The sequence below is a fragment of the Pinus tabuliformis genome, chromosome 4_2, assembly GCF_031772625.1.
Source record: "Pinus tabuliformis cultivar Carrire ecotype Pingquan chromosome 4_2, CPIR1, whole genome shotgun sequence".
NCBI lineage: Eukaryota > Viridiplantae > Streptophyta > Pinopsida > Pinales > Pinaceae > Pinus > Pinus tabuliformis.
The window spans coordinates 866,197,605-866,208,834 of NC_142304.1; positions in this window are offsets into that span (position 1 = coordinate 866,197,605).

Genomic DNA, 11,230 nt, shown 5'->3' on the forward strand with positions numbered 1-11,230 from the left:
TTGCTATATTTTCGTAGATATAATCTGAGGAAGTTAGGGTTTTTGCAGACCCCCAAATTACATTTAAAATAGGTCACCTTGGCAAAATTTTCATAACTTTCGCTCTGAGCATTATATTTAATTTTTGTAAAAAGTTAACAAAAGAGGATGGGCTATAGCTTTCTTGGGTATCATTTTCAGAACCTAAGGTTGAAACAACAATCCGTGGCGCATCATACAAGTTAGCTCTACTGAACTAGTATATACTCAGGTCATCGTGAGAGATTTGGCATAACTCTTCATTGGAGAATCCAATTTTGATCAAACTTGCAGGGTTAGAAATATTGCTCATAGGTTTACTATAGGAAACAATTTTAGACCTGGGAGATCCATAATTATAGAAATACATTAGATTCAATATCGAACTCCTACAAAGTGAAAAAAGGTGTGTAGTTTTTTTTTTAAATTTTTGCATAAGCTTGGTTTGAAAAATTAGTTTGAAGAAATTCAAAGAGCATAGTGAAGCATTATTATCGGTAATTGAATCCCCAAAGAAAGAAAATTGAAACACCTAGTAAGTACCCTGAAAGATCTAGCATGACTCATGAAGAAGAGGAAGAAATACAACATGATATATCAAAATTATGAGAACAAGTGCAACAAATTTCACTCGCACAAAAAGTAACAGAAAATAAGATGGATGGTTTAAAGAAAGACATAGAAGCTAAGATGGATGGTTTAAATAAAGGCGTATAAGCTAAGATGAATGACGTGGAAGCTAAGACGGACGGCGTGGAAGCTAAGATGGATGGTTTGAAAGCTAAGATGGATGATTTAAAGAAAGGCATGGAATATTTGCAGACAAATTTGAAGACAAATTTGCCAAAGTTTCTACAAGAAATGCTTACTAATGGCGAAAGTATAGGAAATGGAACTCATGATGAGAAAAAAATAAATGTTAATCATGATTTTATAGATTTTAAAGTTGGATTGAAAAACCACCATGTTCCAAAGATCGATATGAGAAAGTTTGATGGCAAGGATCCCAGAACATGGATACTACAAATGGAGCAATTTTTTGATCTCTATAATGTGAAAAACACACAAAAGGTACACATTGCAACTTTATATTTGGAACAAAATCAGTTTGTATGATATCGATGACTTTTCTCTCATAAACAAATTGTCACTTGGGCTATTTTTACGGATGAAATGATAACACATTATGAGGATACAAAAAGCAACTCTTTTTTTAGCCAATTGATAAATCTCAAACAAACAGGGTTCAATGATGGAGCACATTGAGGACTTCCAAAAATTGAATATAAGGGTAAAATATATTCTAGAGTTGCATAGGATTGATGTGTTCATAGGGACTTTAAAAGATAACATCCAATTGGGAACCAGATTCATTGGAGAAGGCATTTAGGTTGGCAAGAAAAATGGAAAGCAAAATTATGGCAACAAGGAAGCTTACCACTCACAATCATAAATGTCGAAGTGTTACTACCTCTAGCCGTCCACAACCTACAAGGTTGACACCACAACAATTGGAAGAAAAAAGAGCAAAAGGGCTTTGTTATAGTTGTGATAGAAAATACACTAAAGGTCATAAGTGTGGAGAGAAGAAATTATTTTACATAGATTGTGAAGAGGAAGAAAATGAACAAGAAATGTCAAAAGAAGAAGATATACACTAAGAAAAAATCCTAAAAAAAGAAGAAATGAATCTGACCATAGCTTGTAATGCATTGCCTGGAATTACCACTCCTCAAACTATTAAGATAGAAGGGCATATCAAGAAGAAAAAGGTAATAGTGTTGATTGATTCGGGAAGTACCCATAATTTTATTCATTATAAGATAGCCAAGGAATTGAATTTCTTCCTATATCTAGCACCTGTTAGGTAGCAGAAGCTCCACGCAATGGTCATGGGGCACGAAACTCATAGTGTTGGGAAAGGTAAAGGTAAAGATTTTGTGAGAAGCGCGATTTGTAGTAAGTCGAAGTCAAAGGGTAGTCCGCCCAAAAATAATGTAAAGAAATCTAAGTTCAGTCAGCCTGCCCATGGATAATGGTCCTTGTAAAGGTATAAATAGAGCGAGGCTCTATGGGTAGAGGTAGCTAAGTTTTGGGTTATGATCTTGATGTAATGGGTTTTTGAGAAGAGCAATCAGTAAGTGTCTGTAAGTCCAAGTCAAGAGTGTAGGTAGTAGGTACTCTGCATCTATGTGCGTAGAGGCCTCGAAAAGCCCGTAGCTGTGTGCACAGACCCCTGCAGCTGAGTGCGTAGGACAGATCTGGATGTATTGGTGAAGAAAGAAAATAAATATAAGTTTCTTTGATATAATTCTGTGTTAATTTGAGGTATTGCAGATCTAGATTTTGAATGATTGGTATTACTGTTTGATCTATGTGCATCTGCTTACACTTTGAATACATGTGAATCTATGGTTAATATAAGTATGCGAACTGAGTAAAGCTAATTAATGTTTGCTTAAAGACCTTTCTAAGTAATACTTCGTCACATAGATTAGATCTGTAGACAACACGCTAATAACTAGTAAAGAGTGTTCCGAGTTTGGATCTGCATGGAGCAAGCCAATGTGATGCTGTGAAACGATGCGCGAACCATCCAAATCACATCTAGACACCCCAAGGGTGTGGAAACCAGGTTCCAGCACCCTACCCTACTACCTCGGGTGAGACTTTAGTTCACGCTCCACGGACTATTGCCGAAAGGGCTGGTAGCTGTGGGATTTTCTTGGCTAAATAATTCTTTTGAACCTGGGTCAGTCCCAGATAAGCCAACAAATGGTTTCGTTGCCAGGACCAGGATCTGCCTAAGGGGTGTCTGATGTTGGAACGCTGGAACCCTACGAAGAAAGAGATTGAAGAGTGGTGGGATTTGAAACTCCACGAGTTTGCAACTCAGGAGAATAGAAACCCGCGAGTATCAAAAGAAGATTGGCTGGACCGGTATATATTCACAGACATTCACGAGATCTTCTTTGCAACATTTCCGGTAGAATTGTACGAGTGGATCGTGAGGCTAGCTTACAGTGGGGGAAGGTGCAGACTAGACCAGCCTATTGTGTGAACCGTGGAATTAGTGCGCAGGCTAGAAGCCACATAAGATAAAATCGCGTGTGCAGTAGATCATTGGTTGGATCAGGTAATAGGAGGATTTATTACTGAGTTTGTGATAGATACAACTGTGAGCTATAGCGAAGCAGAAAGACAGTTTCTTCAAGGACCTCGGGGTAGGTATATCAAATCCTTAAATACATGGATTAAGATGTTGTTGTGTGAAAAATAGATTATGTGCGTATACTGATGTCTAGAGTAACGCGGAGCGAAAGAGGTTATCGCGAAACGAAAGGAGTAGAGAACAATCCTTTAGCTTCTATTTCCTGGGAAAGCGAGAAACAGCTTGTGAGGTTTTCACCAAGGAGTGCGCTCTGGTTGATCAGAAAGTGCTTCCCACTATTACCACCATCATCCATGCCACCCCCTGCAACACCTTCATCACACCTATCCACCCCACTCCCAACCCCACCCCCACTAAAAGTCGGGATGGTGAGTGCAATCAAGCTACCAACATTTAATGGTATAGGAAATGAAGAACCATGATGGTTCTAGTTTGTGATACGGTCTGTATGGGATGCCCAAGGCATAACATATGAGAACATAAAAAAGGCCACCCTAGTTAGTGCACTGCAGGATCGCGCGTTGACGTGGTACACAAAATACTCAGCTGATCATCCGAATGCGAGAATAGCGGCAATCCAAGATGCATTAAATAGAGTTTGTCTGACCAAAATCGGAAACCTAGTCGGTTATTGGGTTCAAGGAGATCGTCATGTTTCTTGGCGAAACACCACGGGATTTGGACCAGAGATTAAAGAGCACTATTGACGATGCTAACATGACATTGACGGATGCGGAACATTACATGTGGTTTGTAGCATCATTGACACCACATTTGAGGATGGCCCTATCATAGCAAAAGATCTCAACCCAAGTTGAGGCATTGGAGACAACAGTGAGGTTGCACGAGACCCCCATACCAGATCCAGGGTTGGGAGTTCAGCAAATCCATGTGCAGCTTCAAAAACTGAGTTTAGAAATGCAAAGCTTGAAGCAAGAAAGAGTGCCCCGACCAGAAGCCCGCGCAGAGGTAGGATGTCTTAAATGCAAGAGTCAAGGACACGATAAGGACCATTGTCCTATTTTTTCGAATTATCTGGTGGTGGGGGGGGCAATGCCATTGAAATTGGAAGTACAAGCAGGACCAAGTGCCACACCTGCGCTGGGAAGAAAACATGCAACAGATAGCTGCCACTTATTACAAAAGTATACCTAGACCCCGAAGCAGCTATATTGCAATTTTTGTCGATTAGTAGGACACGATGAGTGAACATGTCGAAGTATGACTTAATGATGGAAAGAACCCCAGCTTACCAAATGCAGGCTGAAGTGTGAGGAGGATTTCAAGGACGTGACTGAGGAAGAGGAATGGGACTCGGGTAGGGCCGCGGTAACTGTGGGAGGCCAGGACACTACTCTCGTGACTACACTAACCTGACTAGGACTTCGTGCCCCTATTGCGAACAGTTTGATCATGAGATGGTGGATTGTCCAATGCTAATTGCCCAAATGTGCGAAAAGGGAGTACTACAATCTCCACCAACCCAGAATCTCCAAATGATGCAATCAGAACCTCGCAAAGAGGACCCTAGTATAAATATGGCGTTGAGGAGCGGCACCACTACAGAAGGAAATCTGTGAAAAGAATGTGCAGAAAGTGGAACGAGGCATGACACTTGTTCAAAGGAACTAGATTCCGAGTCAGAACCAGGGATGAAGATGCTGGGAGAAGCTCAGAGGAGCTTCACGGAAGCCTCTACTCCAGGTAGGAGGGATCCAACGGGGCCAGGAGTGGACCCCTCCATGATTACTACCTTTCTCGAAACATGCATGAAACTTCTGCGAGATAGTAAAGCCATTCAAGGGCTATAGGAGCTAATCACGAGGTGTGTCGGATCAGATGAGCCACAGGTAATCTGGAAAATAGGAAGGAACACTCTACACACTGGACGGGAAATGAGACTGACAGCACAAATCGGTGAATATGAAATGGATCAGGTCATCCTGGACCTCGGCTCGGATGTGAACATATTAACTAAGCAGACCTGGGAACGCATGGGCAATCCTACACTGCAATGGTCCCCGATTTAGCTATGAATGGCCAACCAAAAAAAGATCTTACCAATGGGCTGAATGTAAGGGGTGACTGTGGATGTCGACGGTGTAAGTACACATACCAATTTTGAAGTCATAGAGATTGTTGATGACAGTAATCCTTACCCTACACTGCTCGGGATTGATTGGGTAACAGACATGAAAGGGATCATTAACTTAAAAAGGCTGAAAATGACATTCGAAAAGAAGTCATTGCGAGTAGTAGTTTCGTCGGACCTAGCCGAAGGAGAACGCTACACCGAACCTGTGCACGACGAGGGAAGCAATGTCGAACTATATTGCATGTATTAGATAATAGCGCAAAACCAAGATCCGGTGCATTCCACAGAGGATCAAGGAATCACATGGGAGTGCAATAGCACCTATACAATAGATTCTGATGAAGAGATTGAGTAATGGCACGTTATGTGTAGCATGAGATCAATATAGTGGGTTGGAAGACGTGCTACGCAAACCTAGAAGGGGGCCGCAGAAGCTGAAGCGGAGGAGGCACTTCTAGGTAGGGACTAAAGGACGTGCGTGACAACCAAGTTGGTATAGAGTGGGCATACCTCAACGACGAAGAGTACGGGTACTTATCAGGCGACCATCCACCCACTCGGATCCGCGCAGATCGGAGGATCACACAGCCGGACAAGAAAGTCTCGATACGACCAAGCAAACTATGATAGACACAGCCTATCCTTCTAGGGACAACACCTGCGGAAGGATTCAACAGCTCTGGGAAGCCATTTGGCAAGGTAAAATGCAAATTGAAAAGTTAGAAGCATCAGAGGCTAGACTCTATGCACAAAGTGTCAAGTTAGATGAAGCAATTGATAAGCTATAGCTAGAAGTCGCCTATACAGAGGAGCTAATGAAGAAAATAGACATGGCTGACTTTCCTACCCTGCTACAAGTAGCGGTGCCACTAGCATGGTTGCGCCCGCACCTGGGAGGACAATGATGCACACACTGCAATTCGTTAGTAGAATCAGGGGAACGTAATGGGTGCTCGCAGCTCGGGCTAGCCGGGAAATGGAAGACCTGTGCGAGAGATCCACCCACCTGACTATCCATCTGTGGCCCAGTCCCAGTGCCCCGCGCAGTTGGAAGAGGGTGTGGGACTATAAAATAGGCTGCTGCGAAGCTGCGTAATATGGCCACAACATACACACAAGAACCACACTTGCATCCTTAGGGATTCGCTGCCACGAAGGAAAGGTGGAAAGTGACTGTTACCGGTACTGTTCATGATATGATGGCCCATTTAAGACATCATGGAGAGGGCAGCGAGCCATTAAGACAGAGGAATAACAGCCAAAATCACATTTATGAGCTGCCGCATGCGAAAATGGCCGAATGCAAATTCAAAATCCTATATAAGCATAGTAGGGGTCACACTTCCACGGTTTACCATCCTACAGGAAAGTCACCTTGGGTCCGAGACCAGTGCAAGATGAGTGACGGAACCTCAAAGCAAGTCTGTGGTTTCAGGCATTGCCAAAACATTACCAGGAAGCAATCCTCAAAGCAACAAACCCTCCACGCTACAAGTAGCCAAGCTCCCTAAATCACTCTAGACGCTGAAGACCAGGAAGGACCCTCAAGTTCCAAAACCAGTAAGATGATCGCCGCGACACTTGCACTTTGGCAAGTTTACAATGGAGGAAAATGGTAAAATTGACACAATCAAAAGCGATGAGGAGGACGAAGGTTCTCCCACATATGTCCAGGAAGTAAACCCTGAAGAGGATCCCATCTAGCTAGTGCAACAACCCAAGTATGTGCCTCCAAGCAAGGGAAAGGAGAAAGTACTTGTGATTCTGGACAAAGTCGACACTGCACTCGTTACCTCGGCTCTTCCAAAAGCAGTCCTGGTGGAAATCTCGGTGGTTGGCCGAATCGCGACAATGAAATTTGGAGACTGGGACCTCGTAGATACAGTAAAATTTCCCAACCTGGCAACTGACGCACTGATGGAGCAGAGTGCCAAAGGGACGGTGACAACACTACAACCAAAGGAGTGGTTGCGGAAGGTGGATAAATCTGGGTTGCTCTGCCTCTTGTCTATTCCTCACTATCACCGGCCTCCTATCACGATGTTGGTCATAAAGCAGTTGCTCTGTTTGGTTCATGAGGAAGTATTATGGGTCGGAAAAAATGTCTGTATCACAGTTGAACTGGTTCATCACGTTTCACACCTTCCCTGTGATGGGAGAGACCCCCACGAAATTGTTGATCGAAGTGGCGATGTGGCGATGATAGAGAACTTGAAAAAGAAGTATAAGCTAGCTAAGGGGCAGTGCATTTATGTTATTGACAACATTTCAGATAATGCAGTCCACGTCGCCACTCAGTTGCTGGCCGGCAAAGTAATGAGGAAATGCCGTGGCACTGATGTACCAGCAGTAGTCATTGCACTCGTTGAGGAATGTGCAGCTGGAGTCTGCTTCAATTGGTCATAGTTTGTCTGTGAAGAGTTTTTGACCAGATGTTGGGAGGTTCAGGAGGAGGGTAAGACCTTCCATTATGCGTGGCCGCTCTTTTCTATTATGTTGGTCGCTACTTATTTACCCGAAGATAGCCAATTTCCTACCTTGGAACCGGAGTGGCCGAAAGCGGCTAGATATGCTTCCCTCTAGGCGACAAGGGATGCAAGGTGAATTCTAAATATTAAAAATTTTTGGACACTGATGGATGTGAATGTGCGTCAGTGGATTAATGTGCTACCTCAGCTATCCGACGGGATCTATGAAAGCATGAAGCATATTGCCAAGTTTAAAGCAGACATGCATCGTATTTACATTAGGGCGCGCAAGGACCCGGCACAGGCATGGACCTCACTCCACTTTATTTCCATTGATGACATTGTAGATGGGGTTGTGGACACCTGGCCACCAGCATGGCACAGACCAGAGGCAGTAGAGCGCAACGAAGCCACTATTCGATGGAAAAAGGAGGAAGCTAAGTGTGTCGTGCAACAAAAACAGAATGAACATCTTGTCGTGGAAGTTCAGGCAGCTTAAGAAGCGGTGTGGGAAATAGCAGGAAAGACACCACCGGGCATGGCTACGTCGACAACGACCAAAACCAATCAGAATCTGCCCACTAAGACAACCACAGATGCACCACCACCAACTGATACGGCTTCACCTTTAAAGTGGCCAACACAATGAGAAAGGTCAAAGCCATGAAAAAAGGTAAAGGCATTGAAGACGAACAGTGGAGTGACCACCCTAACTGAGGGGGACCTAAATGATATAGAAAATAATGTGCGATATGTCTCTCAGGATGCCATCAACAAAGCTATGTCTGAGAAACAGATTGTTTTGGGGGAGCTCCATACGCAACTATAGGAACTTGGAACAAGGATCGCGCCAATAAGCACCAGTGCTCCGTAGTGGATTCCTGGTATGATAGCCGCTAAACCATTGTTGAAGGCCCAAATGGCTCATTCCATCTCGATTTCGGCAGGAGCACTGATCACCACAAATGCGGAGGACCGCGCTGTATTAGGACAACTTAAAGGGCTCGGATTAAACGTAGCTCCTCTACGGTGAGAGAGTTTGCAGCAGCCACAGGATAGCTCCACAATGGAGCTCCGCGCCAGGGCCAGCCGTGCCGAACAAGTACTCTAGGAACAGAAAATTAATATCGACCAGCTGTGCCTCCAAAAGGACGAAGCATTTATGCAGAAGCAATAGGTGGAAATGGTTATAGCAGAAGCTTGCGTGAGTGCCCGTGAACTAGAAATTGTGACGGAATCGCCTATCGAGACACAAATCCAAAAATTGGCTGCTGGATTCCGACACGCAAAGGAGGAGGCCGCGCGGATTCAGTGCGAACTCAGCATGCGGATTGCAGACTTAAAACTGCAGGTTCCACCGATGGTGTCACCATATATCCTAGAGCAATGTAGGAACATTATTACTATGGGGCATGCGATGCTTACACATTCAATGGAAGAATGTACAGAGTTGCTCACTCAATCGATTGTTATGCTCACATCCCTTCAGGAGGATCCAACACTTCATCGATTGGAAACCAAAGCCCGGGAACTTCAGCAAGCTTACGATCATATCCGAGGAACCACACAGACCGTTGTCATTACGCAGTGCTTAGCTAAGATAAGAGAGGCTCAGGATCTGAAAATCCAAGCCAACGCCCCCAGACAAAAGGAAGCAATCATTAAAGTCTGTCTCCAGCCTTGGCTGGATGAAGCATTTGCGGTTTCAATCACTATCGAGCATCAAGTAGCCCACATGCAGGCCGAGTATGCCACTATGGAGGAAACAGAGACAGGAACCAAGGTGTCCACAACACATGTGGAACGAATGTAGCGAATGATAGAAGAGTTTGCCGCTAGCACTAGAAACACATAGAGGCCGTTAACCAATCTCCGTGCAAAGATGGCAGCACCGGCTGAGTGACTCGAGAGGAGTCACGATGATTGTGTTGGGGGACTGTTGGGTAGCGAAAGCCCTATGCAACGGTCATGGGTAACAAAGCCCGAAGTGTTGGGAAAGGTAAAGGTAAAGATTCCACGAGAAGCACAATTTGTAGTAGGTCGAAGTCAAAGGGTAGTCCACCCAAAAATAATGTAAAGAAATATAAGTTGAGTCGGCCCGCCCATGGATCATGGTCCATGGAAATCTATAAATAGAGAGAGGCTCTATGCGTAGACGTAGCTAATTTTTGGGTTATGATCTTGATGTAATGGTTTTTTTAGAAGAGCAATCAGTAAGCGTCTGTAAGTCCGAGTTAAGAGTGTGGGTAGTGGGTAGAGGCTCTGCAATTTTGTACGCAGAGTTCTAATCTGTGTGCGTGGACCCCTATAGTTGAGTGTGCAGGGCAGATTTGGATGTATTGGTGAAGAAAGGAAATAAAGATAAGTTGCTTTGATATAATTCTGTGTTAATTTGAAGTATCGTGGATCTAGATTTTGAGTGATTGATATTACTGTTTGATCTATGCACACCTTCTTACACTTTAAATATATGTGAATCTGTGGTTAATCTAAGTATGTGAACTGATTAAAGCTAATTAATGTTTGATTAAAGACCTTTCTAAGTAATATTTCATCACATAGATTGGATCTATAGACAGCGCGCTAATAACTAGTAAAGAGTGTTCTAGGTTTGGATCTGCGCAAAACAAGCCAGCGCGATGCTGCAAAACGGTGCACGAACCATCCAGATCACATCTAGACACCCCAATGGTGCGGAAACCTAGTTCCAGCACCCTCCCCTACTACCTCGGGTGAGACCTTAATCTGTGCTCTGTGGACTGTTGCCAAAAGGACCGGTAGCTGCAGATTTGCTTGGCTAAATAATTCTTCCGAACCTGGGTCAAGCCTAGATAAGCCAACAACACTAGAGTGTCAAGTGATGGTTGTAAGTGGAGGAACCATAAATTTCTCAGGAAGGTGCCATAATATCAAGCTATCCATGGGAGAATATGTATTGAATAGCCCAATGCTTTCCATTCCAATGGGTGGTGCTGATGTTGTACAAGGAGTCCAATGGCTACAATCCTTTGGTACAATAGCTTTTAATTTTCAAGAAATTTTCATGAATTTCTCTTTAGAAGGAAAGGAAGTTGAATTAAGGGGTATTGCAAGGAAACCAGAAAAGATAATCAGCTCTAACGGAATGACAAAGCTTCTAAATAAATAACAACGAGGCATAATTGCACAACTATGTTCACTAGAGGCTCCCACATCGAAATCATCCATTTCTCCAGATCTCCAAAAAGTCTTGGACAATCATTCCAAGGTATTTGAGACTCCCAAAGGCCTCCCACCTATTCATGATCATGATCATGCCGTTAATTTTATTCCATGAAGTGTTCCTCCATACATCAGGCCTTATAGATATCCCTATGTCCAAAAGATTGAAATTGAACATATGGTTGCAGAAATGCTAGAGGCTGGAATAATTCAACCTAGACAAAGTTCTTTCTCTACTCCAGTAGTCTTGGTTCACAAGAAGGATGGATCATGGCG